The 16,632-nt window shown below is 36.0% G+C and overlaps 1 protein-coding gene across 2 annotated transcripts in view; it reads left to right on the plus strand.

The window, feature by feature from the left end:
* Unc5c (unc-5 netrin receptor C) overlaps positions 1-16,632 on the plus strand; it is a 310,807-nt gene that overhangs the window by 93,367 nt on the left and 200,808 nt on the right. The gene's annotated exons all lie outside the window — the stretch shown is intronic.

Below are 16,632 nucleotides of genomic sequence, written 5' to 3' on the forward strand. Positions count from 1 at the left end.
TTTACTAGTTTTTCAGTTTTACTTTGATGTAGTCATGAACTCTTTCACAAGTTCAGACAGGAGACTGAATTGTGAAAAATGTCATGTGAAAACTAGACTTCTCCCTAGCAGAAAATTTATTTCTGTGATGTCTATAGGCTTCTCTAAAACTCTGATTTAGTAAAATAATAAAATCTATAGGCAGAGTTTTTATGAGACAAGCTTCTTTTATCATAGATTTGTAATAGTGATCAAAAAGAAAACTAAGCCCATTATTAGTGAATTTGGTAACGTTAGTGAATTTGTCTGTAACGTTAGCTTGCAAGCAGTTCTGTCTTCATCCATTCCACCAAAATCAACTATACCCAAAGAAATGAGAATAGGATTAAACAAACTGAAGTCTTCTATGCTGGTAAAAATGCTGCTGTGCTGTTTTAATTAAAATGTATTTCTTCAGTCACTTTGATTACACAACCATAAGTTTGATACTGTGTCAATATGAAAAAAAAGTTTTATTCTGCTGACTAGGACTAACTTGCTCAAACTTTTCACAAAAATTCTTTGCAGAGGCTGGGAGTTTGGCCTAGTGGTAGAGTGCTTTCCTAGGTTTGATTCCTTGGTACCACATGCATAGAAAAAAGCTGGAAATGGTGCTGAGGCTCAAGTGGTAGAGCTCTAGCCTTGAGAAAGTCCCAGGACAGTGCTCAGGCCCTGAGCTCAAGCCCAGGACTGGCAAAAAAAAAAAATTCTTTACAGAATAGAGGGTCAGGTAATTATACTTTTACATTATACTGGCTATATTACCTATTTTTGCCTACCACAAAGTAGGAAAAGCTATGATAACCCAGATTTTTCAGTAGTTTCTAAGTTCCTATTTGTCACAGGCAGGCATTAGGGAAAATCTGTCTCCTGTTTTTCCGAAGAATATATGGTATCTCTCACAAAATGGTATGGATTTTTATTCTAGTTCTAAGCCTTCTTTATGCAATATGTCTCAGAAACAAAGAATGGCTTTTCTTATTTAGATAGTAGTATGATTTATGAATCTTCTCTATTAATGGAAATTTTTTTCTCAATTTTAAATCCTCTGTGCTTTTTAAACTCTGGAATATTTTGGATTGTACAAAAGAACTATAACAGTATAACAACACTAATGTAAGAATTCAGGTCCATAAAAGTATGAAATTTTAATAATATTTTAAATAAAATATAATGAATATGTTAGAATTGATATGATACAGTTATGTAAATCTCACAATTAGAGCTGCATAATTTATCCATATCAATATTAGACATATTTGATGCTTGGCTATGCTTTTATTCATTTTAAAATCATTTCTGTTTTGTTCAATTGGCTTGGATTTGCTGTCAGTTTTTTATTCCTTTTATTTGTTCAGTGAGAAACTTGAAGATCTGCTGTTTCATATTAATTCTCTCTATTTTTTTAAAAGAAAGAAAAACACAAGCAAGAATCTAAGTCCAATGAAAAGCAGTTTATTTAGAGTAATTTATGAGCACTTCAAAAATGTTGCCTGCATTCATTAAAAGATTATGAAAATCTCATAATACATTTGTCATAGTAAAGAGACAAAGAAAATACACCTACTACAGTATTCCATTACATAGCATTATCTGTAATATCCTAATATTCTTTTGTTCTAAAAAGTTAAAACGAGATATTACGGAGACACTGCCCGTATAGTGTCTCAGTGATATGCATGTGGCACATGAGTGATAGTATACATGTACATATGTGACACATGTACTCACACATGCAACATATGTGTAACACATGCACATGCATGCGGTGTGCATTCACCTTCATGTAACACATTCATGAACATGCAATGCAACCCACAGACATGCACATGTATGTGCCATGTGTGCACATACACGTAGCACATGTTGCATACATGTGATCGGCATGAATTTTCAACCATGTAACATGTACCCACATGTGCACATGTAGCACATAGGCACACATATGTTACACACATTCACTTACACATTACATGCGTTTGGATGTATGTAGCATTCACATGCATGTAACACATTCACAGACATGCAACATGCATGCATGTAGGTGTCTTGTTTATGCACATATGTGTAGCACACGAGCACATAAATGTAATATGCATGCAGCACATGCATGCATGCATGTAGCATGCATTCATGTGTGCAACCCACATTCACATGTATGTAGCACATGTGACATGCATGTACATGTAATCTGCATGAATAATGATCATTCATATGTCTGTACATGCCACATACATGCACATATTAATGTGCACATTGTGTAATGCACACAGTACATGTATGTGTGCATGATACATATGTAGTATAATTTATGTGTGTATCATTAGTACATGTATATAATGCACATATATGCAATGTAGATATTACAATATATAAATGTATTATGAATATATGAAATATTCTAAATTTAATTCTCACTGTGAAAAATTAAAAATCTTGGGAATTTTAGTTATGGCACTGAAATTTTGAATTAGAGACACAGAAATTTTTTGAACTGGTGCATGGTGTTGAACATGTAACTAATGTTTTTAAGGTAAATTGAACAAATTGAAATCGGCTTCTTTTTGGAAGAGACATCATATTTGCTCATTGTAAGGGTATTGTAAAAGCTGTACCTCAAAGAGTTATTGTAGAAATACAGAAGGAGGGTTCACTTGAGTCTGACAGAGATCCTAAAATGTGAGCAAAATAAGATTGCTGACACATATTGAAACTGCATGTGTGTGTGTGTGTGTGTGTGTGTGTACAAAGGTGCATGTGTGTAAGTGTGTGTGTGTGTGTGTGTGTGTGTGTGTGTCTGTCTTCATAGCATACTTCAGTGGGTACAGTTTTCTTGGGTCATTTATTTTTCACAAATGAAATCACACATAATGAAATGGGAAATTTTTAGCCTGTTCAAATTATTCCCTGTTGGAAATTGGCATTTTCAAAATGAATTAGAGCAAGATGATTGTCGACAGCAGCACAATGAAATATACTGATGAGCAAAACTAACTTCGACATTCTCCCCAACTCAACTCACTCATCACAATTTGATTTTTACCTTGGGAAGTAACATCTTACCTGGAAGGGGAAGTCAGAATTGGGAAGACCACTGAATACTCATGAAAATTTAACTTCTTTCACCTACTCTTCAGTGTTCTGTCTCTCTGCTTCCCTCACAGGCAGTACAATCAAGCATGAGACCAAAATGAATAAATTCAAAGGAAAAAGTCAGAGTGTGGAGCATGTGGAATTTATTCAAGCTATTCTAGTTCCTGTTATACATTTTTTGCAAGGGCAAAAATCTCCAGTGATGTGTTCCTTTGCCCTGAGAGGCGCTAACAAATATTGGGAAGGAATGGACTTTGACAGACTTCGGTGTCTCCATGCACTGGTGGTGCTGGGCTTTCATATTCGGGAGCTTGACTCCACTGCACAGAGTAGAAAATAATAAGTTCTTTGAGCTTGAAACTTCATAGTCACTGTGGGATATTCAAGAAGAAGACCAATGCGGAGAAAGATAATATACTCATAGCTTTGAACTTTTCCTGGACTCTTCTTGCTAGAAATCATGTGAGAGCCATTCTGACACCTTATTATTACCAGCTCTTGCTCCACATAGGGAAATGTGAGCCACAGTCCACATGGATGAAAGTGGAAAGGAGTTCATACATGAGAAGGAAGGTGGGCTGAACAAAGCGTGAAATAGAGTTGAGCAAGGCTAAGATCTACTCTCTAAGCATCAGCGTGATGATAGTCTCAATGGCAAGTCTTGCCTGCCCCTCAAATTGAGCAACAGACCCCTTCTTACATTTAAATTCGCATTCTTTTGGCTGTGTCATATTCATCTTTATCCTACTCTCATTATTCGATGAGGCTAGACGCATTTCTGTCCATTCTCTATTCAAGCTAACATCTAATAGAAATAGGTGTTTAATAATGGTATAAGAATAAAGAAAAATTGTGGCTTAAAACCTTATTGTCTATAGTTCACTGTGGATAAGGTGCACTCTTGTAGTAGAGTAAATAAGTCATAAACATGACAGAAGAGCTTAGAGAAGGTTATAATTTCTTTCCATGGGCAATCCCTTGGTACTTGCCTCTATGTTTCTCTGAGTTACTAGAATGAGTGAATTAAACATGTGTATTTTCTCCAGTCCTAGAATGTAGTCCTGCATTCTATGCAGAGACATTGTATAGGGTGTGTATGATATATAAGCCCAGTGAACCCAGAAACTTGATTGAAAAGGCATTCCTAAGTATACATAATTCATGTGGGGAGGAAGAGACGATGTTCTTAAGGAGGTGATAGTTAAGCTGGATGATTGAAAATGAGGAGGGAAGAATAGGAGTACTGAACTGTGCAGTCTGGGAAGGATCAGGAGGTCAGCTTCTGAGAGTGGGCGGGGGAATGCTGTAACTGGATATGAGTTAGCTAGCCATGGTTCATAGACTAGGCATGTAGGTAGACAAATAGTGGAGATCTTGTCATGCTTGATAGAAGATGTGGCCTCCAGTTATGATTGCCTTGTGAGTTCTAACTTAACGTTTATGAGTTACATTTTGCATAGATTCTGCATAACAAACTAAAGTGTTAAATGTGGAGGAATGATGTGCATGTTTAAGTAGTTAGGGGAAAGATTCCTGATGCCTTGATAAGTTTCTTTGAAATTCATCAAAATGCAAGGTTGATACAGGAATGATTTTGATGGCTAGATTTGTTATGAAATCAAGTTCTCAGATGGGAATCAATGGCTCATGCTTATAATTTTAGCTACTTTGGCTGGTTTGGGACCAGATCAAGCAGTGAAGTTCACTAGACTCCATCTCCAAAATAACCAGCAAAAAGCATATTTGAGGCAATGGTAGAGTAGCAGATGAATACATTCAAGCCTCAAAAAGAAAGAAAAAGCAAATCAAACAAGAAAACTAGGGTTTCTACTGAACTCTTCGTGGTAGACAGTTAATTTCTATCTTTATAATAAAACATGAGAGAAAAGATAAATTCTCAGAAATGAAAAGAAGGAAAGGAGTGGAATTAATGCAAAATTGCACACAATTAAAAGTCATATTACTCATTGAGATGTTTTTATTTTCTGTGGCTTTTTATTGTGATGGAGTTAATCTATAATTTTTAATAAGGATAGTCCCAGTATAAAAATAATTTCAAACTATGTACATCATTTTATATCACACATCTTTGATGAGGCATTTTTTGAGTCTATCTAGTACCAATCAAGGCTCCAGAAAGGAAGTGAATACATGGGAATCTGTCAGCATGAACAACTAATTTTTTTCTTTAAGGTTTATGGTAGACATCAGTGACATGAAAGAGGGAGCCATTACCTTTTTGAAATGCTAATTAAGCTGCCCAAGAGTCACCAGGGAATTCTATAGCACCTAACCTATCTCTGTTAAAATAGAAATAGCCACACATGAAGGCTGAGAGCCAAAGGAGTCCTCTGTTGATGACTTGCTGTCCACCCATCTTGAGCATTCCACTGAAGACTGAATATATGGCAGGCTCGCATTAGAAACCTCAGGCACGATCTCCTTATGTTTTCAATGAAAACATCTCCCTTTTATAGATGCTGGTTCTTCTTGACCCTCTGAGGTCAGAAGACAGAGTCTCTTTATTAAATCAGTAAATCAGGGCTATTTAATTGGCTCTAGAAACTTCTCAGTGGTCTTAGTCTATCCCAGCCCCAAACAGGGTTCTGACCAACCACTGTGAATTCTGCTTTTCTAAGAAGGCAGGGGGTGAAAAATTAGAACAGGCCCTGTATTAAGTAGCCAGTTGCTCATTGCTTCAAAGCCTTGATTTTTGTGATGTAGGCAAAATGCCAAAATCAATGTTTGTGACTCACATAGAAAAATAGTTTAGGATTTAGAGAACTGTAGAATCATTACCCATTTCTTTAGAAAAGCCATTTCACACACACACACACACACACACACATATAATGTATAGTATACACATATAACGAACGTGTCTTCTGCCTTTTTTTATAAACAAAGTTTGTTTTCTTCATATTATACACAGAAAATAATTAAATGATTATTGGCATTGTCAATCAATGGTTCTGCAGGCCTTCCTACAGAGAGCAAAGTGCCAGGAGTCAATAAGAAATCACTAGAAATCTTGGTTTGGCGGCGGCGTTATTGCCAATCAACACCAAAATTGTTCAGGGAATCCAAGTACTGATTGTAGAGCCAACCTTGAGGAGCATTTCGATTCTAAACTATCTTCACTGGAATTTGATTTCTCAAAAAAAAAATAGATGAAATTCTTCAGAGCTGTCGCCTACACTTTCTTCATTTCCTTCCCATTTCATTTGTTTGTTTCCTTCCATCTCTGTTTTTGGGTTTCATGTTATTACTTGATAAAAGGCTTTGAGAAAGAGAGGAGCAGATTGTTCAGAAATCATGCCTGTGGCAAGTATTTCTAGACTATGCAATGCCCTCTCATTTATCATCATCATTATCACTCAAAAGCTAGAGGTCAGGCGTGTCTTAAGTCCCCTGTGTTACAGCATTGTCTTCTAAATTGGGGTTAATTAAAATGTCGCCTTTGTAAGGATTTCTCTTGAAAACACATACTTTTCCTTTACTCATTTTTTTTTAGGAGAGATGGAGGGAGGCATGAGTGTGCATAGGGTTTGATGTCAATGTTGGAAAAGAAATTCCAGAGAATTAGAACTTTCTAGTGTACTGATGTTTCCATACCATGTAAATGCAATATTATACTTTCAAACTATTGTGTTTTGAAGAACTTATTCCCTTGATATCACACACACACACACACACACGCACGCACGCACGCACGCACCGCACGCAGAGCTATTTTCTAAGTTTCTCTCCCTCTAAAGAATATATTTCCCCCTGTAGTGTAGTTTATTTCAAATATAGATTACTTAGCTTGTTTCCTGCGACTTTTAGTTTAGTAAGATCATTGTAGAACATAGACATCTGCATTTTCACAAGCCTGATTTTGATGCATGTGGGTTTGGAGCATATGTGAAAACTTGCATCTAATACCATGCATACAGAACTTGAGATGGATAGGAGATACTTTAAAATTGAGTAAAGAAGAACCTTTGCCAATGAAATGGTAGCTGCAAGTTCTCAGCTGAGTGCTGCAAGGTATGTGGGGGTATCTCCCTGCCCAGTGCTGGAGAATGCATGGGGAAAGAGGGTAGGACATTCTACATAGAAATATATTTAAGGGTAGACAGAGAAGGGCTAAGGAGTCAGAGTCCTGACTAGGTTCCTCAAACAAATGTGTCTGGATGAGGAATGATGAGAGTGTGGAGATACTTTATGTGACAGTAACTGCTACCTAATGATTCAAAGGCTATCTCGTTGATCTTGAACCATCCATGTTACAAAAGAAACTACAGCATGGTTCCAATGTCCTGTGTCAAAGGTTAGAGAGAAACCTGGATGGATATAACTTACATCATGTGGTTTTTATAACTTTTTTTTCTATTAAGGAGACTAAAGATGTAACAGGTCTTGCTAGTCATTTGACAGATTCTTTTTTTTTTGAGCTATAGGAATATTTTAGATATGAGGCCCTTGTCTGTTGTATGATTAGTGAAGATCTTCTCCCATTCTGTGGATTTTCTATTTAACTTGCTAGCTATCTCCTTTGCCATACAGAAGCTCTGAAGTTTAATGCAGTCCTATTTGTCCAAACTTTCTTGGTTGTTTTTTGTTTTGTTGACCTGCCAAGTAGCAGTGAACTTAGAACAACTGAATTTTATTTCTTTATATTTGTTTTCTTGGTCTAGATATACCCCGAACAAGAAAGCAACTACCACTATCTAAGAAGGTTTTGGAGTAAGGAAAAACTTTACCTCAGGATTATTAGATGCCTGACAGACCCAGGCTGTCATTGTAGTCCTAAAGAATCACTAACTCTTACTGAAAAGATATATGGAAATAGCTCCAGTAGGCAGAGAGTGTTTAAAAGCCATGTTAAGCTTGTCAACTGGCTGCTACTTTTGAAGCTCTTCTAATGAAGGAAAAGAGTTCCTTGACTAGCAAATTTGCTTACATTTTCTCTCCTGAGCAGTAAGTGAAAAAGCTTGTTGAGGGTGGGCTCTGCTTTCTCAAATTGCCCTCCTTAAACAAACAGAGCAAGGGGGAGAAAGCTTTTAAATGTCTAACATGAAGCCATTACATGAAGCTGAAAGTCAGCCTGTGAAAGAAAGGAACTGTTTAGTGGCTTTCCAGTTAAAGATCTGGGTGGTGCTGGAAACTGAATGGTGGATAATAGACATCCAGTGACAGGCTGACAGGAGACAGAAAACTGTAGCAGTTTTGTGGGAAAACAGAATCCCCTGGTTTGCCCACTTGACCTTTACTCCTGAATAGATGGGTTTAGGAAGATCACAAAGGGCTTTGCAAAAAAAAAAAAAAAAAAGTGAATGGTCTGCTTAGTTCTTTTTTGGTGTCTGACATTTTTTTCCCTCCATTCTGAGAAGTTTTAAGTTTGTTTCTTATATAATTTTTTTCAAGGGATCCTGTGAAATCCCTGTTACCATTCCTTAGGTGGACCTGCACCAAGGCTGAGTGTTTTTTTGTGAAAAGATTAGTGAATAGACCGCCAGCATCTGAACACTTTATATTAGCTCCCCTATCAAAGGCATTTGTTAAGCCCTCTGATATATTCCTGGGTGATTGCATAATCTTATTTAAATAAGAAACACACACCCACACACAAATATAGTATTTGAAGGCAAAATGTGTATCAAATGCTTATATAGTGCTATACAGTTGAAAGACTAGTAGATTAATTGGCAACGTGTTCAGAAAATAGGACCTGAGAGCATTAGTTCATGTAAAAAAGATCTGGGAGATTTTAGTTTAATACAAGCTGAATATGTGCCAAGGTTAGGATGGGGTAGCCAGCAACTGAAATCAATCTTAGTTACATTCATAGAATTTTGATTTTCTGCCCTAAGAGATGTGGGTGCCAATTAAGCACTTTAAAAATGATGTCCACTGTGAAAATCACACTTCTGAGTAAAGTTAAGGAACTTGAGAAATTTTACAGTGGGCACTTCACAAACTTCTTTTTAAAAGGTGATTATTTCACAATGAAAACTTGAGAATAAAGAGATGAGAAATCTTTCAAGAAATTGATATCAGACATACAGAAGAATAGGTTAATGATTTGGATTGAAGAGAAATGAAAGATATAATAATACATTTCATGTATCTGAGAGGCAATAATATAAGAAAATACCATTTATGAAGAATCAAAAAATTTATATTTCCCAAACCATGTATAGAATACATGGGAGATGGATAATTATAGAAATAGGTAAGGGAAAATAGGAATATACTGTAAGAACTGCAAAAGAACACAGATCTTTTGGATCTAAAATCTAGGATACTAACTGGTGAAATTATTAAAGGAAATTGGTAGGAATAGGAATATCTAAAGTATTTTTAAAAAATTCTTTAAAATTCATAATACTTAGGCTGTGATTCTAGTTACTGAGGTGGTTGAGATTTGAGAATCCTGTTTCAAAGCCAGCCCGGGCAATACAAAGCAGTGAGACTTTTATCTCCAGTTAATCATTAGAAACCAGAAAACAGGAAATGGTGCTGTGGCTTAAGGGTAGGACAGTAGCCTTGTGCTAAAGAGTTCAGGGACAGTGCCCAGGCCCAGAGTTCAAGAACCACAACTGCCAAAAACAAAAGTCATAATAATTAAATAATTATAATAATTAAAAGATAAAGAAGCACGAGAATTTGTAGAGATCATATTCAAGTAGATGTGCATAGGTAAAAATGATCAGTATATAATTTGAAAGATTATTAAAGTTTACTTTAAAAATTGAATGTATGCATTAAAATAGTAAGAAGTTCTATTTGATTTCTTAGAAAAGTTGACTTACTCACCAGTTATGTTATACTTACATCTTTTTTTTTTTTTTTTTTTTTTTTGCCAGTCCTGGGGTTTGAAGTCAGGGCCTGAGCATTGTCCTTGGGCTTTCTCAAGGCTACCAATATACCGCTTGAACCACAGCACAACTTCTGGCTTTTCCTAGGTACATGGTACTGAGGAATCGAACACGTCTTTGTGCATGCTAGGCGAGCAGTCTACCGCTAGGCCAAATTCCCAGCCCTATACTTATATCTTTTAAAGCTTTGTATATGAAACTTGCTTTCTTTATGTTTATATAGAATATATGAAATAATAGACACAAAAGAAACATGTGATTAAACTATTTAGAATTTATGGGTAGATAAATTTAATAAAAATGGTATCACTTCAATTATATTTTTAATTATGTCTCACAGCCTTAGGGCTTTCTTCATCATTGCAAAAATTCATGTAGAAAAATCACTGGTCTCATATTTATTATAGAACAAATTCTTAACTAGCAGAAGGGAGCCAGGATTTTTTTGGGGGGGGTGGGGGGCGAGTCTGAAATGCTCTTTAACACTGAGCTTGTCTTTGGACAGGGAATTGAAATTTGAAACCTGCAAATTGGAGTAGCTATAAGTTTTATAACTTTGCAATATTTTTTAAAACTGAAAACTAAAGGTATGATTTTTAAAATAACTCATGGACAAGAATGCAACTGACTCACATCCCTGAATTTAACACTTCTTCCCAATTTTTTACAGGCAGAGTAGTTACAAGTGCCTTAGTTTCTATCAATCCATCCTAGTTTCTGGATATTTCTCTGCCTCAGTCTTCTCATCTATGAAAAAAGTATTAAAAGCCATGGAAATTAGTTTCTGTGAAGGCATCCCCAAACTTCCTGAAAGAAATGTGATACACATAAAGCAAGCAGCAAGGTCCCCTTAGTTATGTGGGAAAATCAGGTGTACTTCTGTGGATAAGGGCTGGTAGTTTGGAAAAGAAGGTGGTAAAAGGGATTCCAATACTATTTATTTTAATATCGTTGTAATTGTACAATTCAAGTGTTTCAACATTTCAACACTGAAATTTTATGAATCAAAGAAAACAAATAGAACCCTTTTACCCCCACCCTTGTTTACAAGTTGCCCACTGATCTTTTTAACATTTAATGCTTCTGAAAATGAATTCCTTTTGTTACAGAGGTATTGATGTTACTACCTCATAGCTTAGACCACAAGCAGGTTTCTATTCATTCTGAACACAATAGCAAAGTACAAGCGTAGCAACGTCATTTTTGTTAACTTTACATGATGCTTGTGATGTTAGAGAATATTTAGTTTTACTAGAACCTGTTTCTTAATCCCATCCATGCAAATGCTTCTGGGTAACACGTGCACGTCTTTATGTTCAGTTTCATGATCTAATAATCCCATAATGTTCTAGTAGTCATTTCAATATAACTGCTGTGAAAAGGTGAATAGAGGACAGGTCCCTTGCCTCTCTCCTGCTCTACAGACTAAGCTGACAGTGAACTCTCATAGAGAAAAGCACCCAGGCACGCTGGGATCGCATCACTACATCACCATGCCATTTAATGTCGAAGAGGTTCAAAAGTGCGGTTTTGCTTCTCCAACTCCCAGAGAGAATTCCCCTTCAGGATAATCACATGATTTTTCAACTCAGGAAATTCTCTCTGGAGGCGATGCTGCCCTTCCATAGAGAGTGCCATCACTGCAATAGAACTGGTCCAAGTATTTGTCTGCATTCATAAAGGTCTCCCTTGGGTGATAAAGAAGTGTCAGTCTTGAGTCGAGATTACCACTGCCATATGGAATAATGATGTCCTTTCTGAACTGGCAATACCAATGCATTGAAAATTCTGACAGGATGGCTGATAATTGTATATTATGTGTACTATTTCCTCTACTTCTCTTTGCGATTCCGTTTTTTGAAAATGTTATTCTTAAGGTCTTCCTTATGGCTTTCATCTTTTTAAAAATTTCTTCACTTTGTTTTCTGTATTTAAGAGAGGAGGCACACATAACTACACACTTAAGTGCAAACACACCTAGAGTTACAGCAAAACTATCCATGCTACCAGCCATATATAGAAACTAATTAAGGAGTCGAGCATTTTAACTGGCACACTGTAAAGCAAACTCAATTGTCTCATTATTCTTTCATTGAGAGAAAAGGACTTTATCTGTGGCCTACTGTGCCTGGACTAATTGAAATGTCATCTGGAAAAAAGTCAGTTAAGAAGGTTAAAGAGATGTTTGGGCAGCATTGTCAATCTAGAAGAAGATATTCTTTAGTAAATAATAATAATAATAATAATAATAATAATAATAATAATAAAGCACCTAGTGGCAATTTTTTTCATCAGTTACATGTACAAGAGATAGGAAAGAGAACCGAGAGAAATAAAGTAACTAAGAGCAAAAGAGAACAAGACCCTAATCGAAATAAGAAGTGGTCTCCTTTGAGAAAGTTTTCTTAACAGATTGCTCTAGCCCTCTGCCTCAAAGTTTTTGATTAAATTAATGATGGTAGTGATAAGATCTACTAGTGTTTTTGTTTTCAGAGGGAAATTTTCTACAGCATCTTCTTTTTCTTCCTTCCCCAAATCTCAGGTATGACAGTAGAATTGCTAATTGAGGCCAAATGAAGCCAAGAAGATGAATTTATTATTACTATGCAAATGCAGAGAATCCAGGAAATTAATATTTCATGTGTGCCTACCTAATGTTTCCATTATGGGCTTGGTGACACTCAGCTGGGAAGCTGTTGCTGTGGCCTGTTGTCATCGGAGAGGTCTTGAACTTGGCTTTTTTTTTTTTTTTAATTCCATGTTGCCTGCTGTCTTGGGACCAGTCAGCACATCTGACATCTTGTGCTTAGTTGGCCCTGGCTGTTTCAAGGGTTCTCTTTCAAGTGCATGCAAATGAACTTGTTATGAACCCTAAGACATTATCAACTTGATTTCCTGTTTTGGTAGCCAAGTATTAGAAGGAAGGGGGGAAAAAGCAGCCAAGATCTAGACAATAAAGGAGAAGAAAAGTGTTTCAGTAAAATGAACCATAAAATCCATAATAGGTGATGGGATGGGAAATCCTCTCTGCAACTTGATTAGCTGACTGAGAGCCTTGGAAGACCTAGTAAAGAGAGTGTGACTTCAGGGGCTTGAAATAGTTACTTTAAATTATTCATACATATTTGTTTGCCAGACATGATTATATTTCATCATCTGATGAAAACTACTGTGTTAACAATTAACGTTGTGTATGTGGGTGTCTGTGTGTATGGAATGGAAAGAGAATATATAGTAGAAATGAGAATGAAGTAATTTTTATGTTAACTCATATTCTTGTTTTGGATTAAATATCAAATAAAGATATGCTGATTAAGGCCAAAAATCAACTTTTTTTTGTCAGTTAGTTCTGGGCTTGAACTCAGGACCTGGGCAGTATCCCAGAGCTATTTTTCTCAAATGTAGTATTCAATCACTTTTAACCATAGCACCATTTCCAGATTTCTGGTGATAAATTTGGAGATAAAGAGTCTCAGACTTTTCTCCTTGGGCTTTGAATCTCAATCCTCAGATCTCAACCTCCTGAGTAGCTAGGATTACAAGCATAAGCCACTGTTACCCAGATCAAGAGACTTTGAGGCTTGAACTCAGGCCTTGGCACTGTCCCTGAGCAATTCAGCTCAAGGATAATACTCTACACCTTTGAGCCACAACACCACTTCCAAAGTTTTAGTGATTAATTTGGAAATAAGAGTCTCACAGACTTTCCTGCCCAGGCTAGCTTTGAACCACAATCTTCAGATCTGAGCCTTTTGAGCAGGATTACAGGAATCAGTAACCAGCACCCTGCCCAAAATAAATCTTAAATAAAAAAGAAAAGAAAAACACCTTTCATAAGTACCAAAAATAATACCAAGTATCTAAACAGATGTGTCAGAAAGTTGTTGAATCTCGTTTATTTTTATTTTCCCAATTTTGATGAGATATAGAGGAATTTGAAAATTTTAGAATGTACATGAGGCACAGACAGGGCAAGATCGTTGAGTTTAGAGATTGTTTTTATTTTCTCTAGTGCTCTCTGTGTGCCCTTAGTACTGATAATATGCTTATACCATTTATTAAGTCTTCACCTTTATGAAAGATAAACTAGTTAGATCATGGTACTGAAGATGAGTTAAATAACTAGAAATAGAAATATTGTTCAGAAAAAAATGGTCTGGAAGTGATTCTGATATAGTTTTGAGATGATTAAATACTTTTTCTACCAATATGTAGTGGCTTTTGTGTGTTGGGGGGAAACATGTATTTGAAGTGTTAGTCATTTTTGTCCAAGTGCAGTGAAAAGCCTGAGCTACAACACTGCATATCTCTCAGAGAACTGGCCTTAAGTCTTAACACATAACTGATGGCAGCCCTGGAATCAAATTCCCAGATGGGCTTGATTTCAGGATCCAAATCTCAAGTAGTAAAATTACCCGATGGTACAGAATTTAATCCTGGTAGCTCTTGTTCTTTACTGGAGAATTTTCTTCGCTTGAAAATGAAGCTCTTTAAAAAAAAAAAAGTATAAACAGATTATTTACAGGTCCCTTTCAGCCTTTCTTTCAGTCTTTTGTATTTTACCTTGTCACCCACAGGGACAGAAATTTAGCCACAGCTGCTTCCTACCAAGATAACAGAACATTTCTGCTTTTGTACTGAAGCCAGTGTTTTGTTGGCCTTTTTTTTTTTTTTTTTATGATTACAGCTCATTGCTGTAAAATCTAAAAGGGAGTCTCATTAAAAGGAAGGAGATCAAAATGGATAACTAAATTAGCTTAGGTCAATTCAGAACTCAAAAAAAATAGTTTATATATTTTAGCATCTAAATCAATAAAACCTAGTTTTATAAAGTTTTATTGGGACACACTTATCAATCCCCTTTTAAAAGTAAAACTAATAGCTAGAACAAATTAGATTTGTTGAATCTTTAAACTTATGAAAATATTGATTTTTTTTGTTTGTTATGTGCCCCTGCTGACACAATTGCAGCTGACATTCTCAATGAAATTGCTTGCAAAGTAGTTTAAACCTCCCTGGGTTTTATATCAGCCAGCTCAATGAATAGAGCAACAAAAAATAACAGAAATAGAAGCTGAAAATGCTGTCTTGGTACTGGTTCAGTAAGTTTCCATTCTATTTTGAAGGAATGATTTCATATTACTTTCCAATAATATTAGTGATTTAATTGATTGTCATTTTTTATCATATGCAGAATTAAGTCTGGAATTGCCTACCAAATACTAAATTCTCAGGCATGGTTTTGCTTTCACAGCTAATTGTTGTATTTTACTTAAGACTTCTCAAAGAAAGAAGCTACTAACATCATCTCAAGGCAAAGGACCCCAAAATATTGAAAAAATATATAAAGTCCTCTCTATATATGAATAATATATGAAGATCTCATTGATATAAGTTCTGTTAAGCAAGATTGAGGTTGTTTGTTTCTGTCAGAATATTTGAGATATACTGAGCTTCTAGCTTGGAAATAAAGTTCTGGAGGGCAAAAGTTCTTAGTTTGGAACTTTTTATTTTGTAGTCGTGTGCTTGAACTGTGGGCCTGGGCACCATCCTGGAGTGCTTCATCTCAAGGCTAGTGCTCTACCATGTTGAGCCACAACACCACTTCCAGTTTTCTGATGGTTAATTGGACTTCCGGGACTTTTGTGCCTAGGCTGGCTTTGAACTGTGATCCTCAGGTCTTAGCTTCTTGAGTAGCTAGGATGTAGGCATGAGCCACAGGTGCTTGGTAGAACATGTTTGTTTGTTTTTTTAATATAATTTATCCAATAAGGCATCAAGAGTGATTGGTATTTTATAAATATTCAAATTAAAACAAACAAACAAAAATCTATATGAATGAGCTCCCTGGGTGTAGTTTAGGTTTGTGTGTGTGTGTGTGTGTGTGTGTGTGTGTGTGTGTGTGTGTGTATTGGATGGACTTAAAGGTACTGTGGAATATACTAGATATGAGTCTCTTGTACTTCCATTTATCACAAATTTGATATTTTAATGTTATAATATTTCAGCCACTGAAATATTGACTTTAGTTACTCTAAAGAAGTCTATATTTTTGTTCCTAATATCCCAGATGATGTCTTAGATTAATATATGGGGAAATCAAGGCTTGTGCAAACTATAAAATGATGGTGATTTACCTAATGAGACAGACCCCTAGAAATAAATTAAAAGCAATGATAGGTGAAATGTACAGCAGAGAAACCATCCACAGTACATAGGAGTCTGAGTGGGTCAGAGGATGAAGAAAATAATGAATTTGTCTCAGATATACAGTGGCACCTATGCTGTCATTGTTCAAAATGGCACCTTGGCCTTTGTGATAAAAGATAGACTCTTGTGTAACTGTCTGTTACACAGTGGTCGCTGGAAAAGTTTTATCGCAGCTTTTCTTTTCCTAAATGGTCAAGAGTCAGTTGTAGCTACCTCATGCTTGATAAGTAAATAGTGTGATTGCAGAGAGGATGAGCTTGAGTTACAGAAATGTATCCCATTCACTAGCATCCCAGCCAGATTCAAAGGGAACATTTTGAATTCCACCATGATCCATTGTCGTGCATTCTCTTGTCACCCTTTCTTTCTTAGTTTTGTGTCTTGAAATTCCTGATGACTTTTATTCTGAAATTCCTTCAAAGATAGAATAAAAATCCTGCTTTCT

The sequence above is a fragment of the Megascapheus bottae genome, chromosome 23 (assembly GCF_031878675.1).
Source record: "Megascapheus bottae isolate mThoBot1 chromosome 23, mThoBot2.hap1, whole genome shotgun sequence".
Taxonomy (NCBI): Eukaryota; Metazoa; Chordata; class Mammalia; order Rodentia; family Geomyidae; genus Megascapheus; species Megascapheus bottae.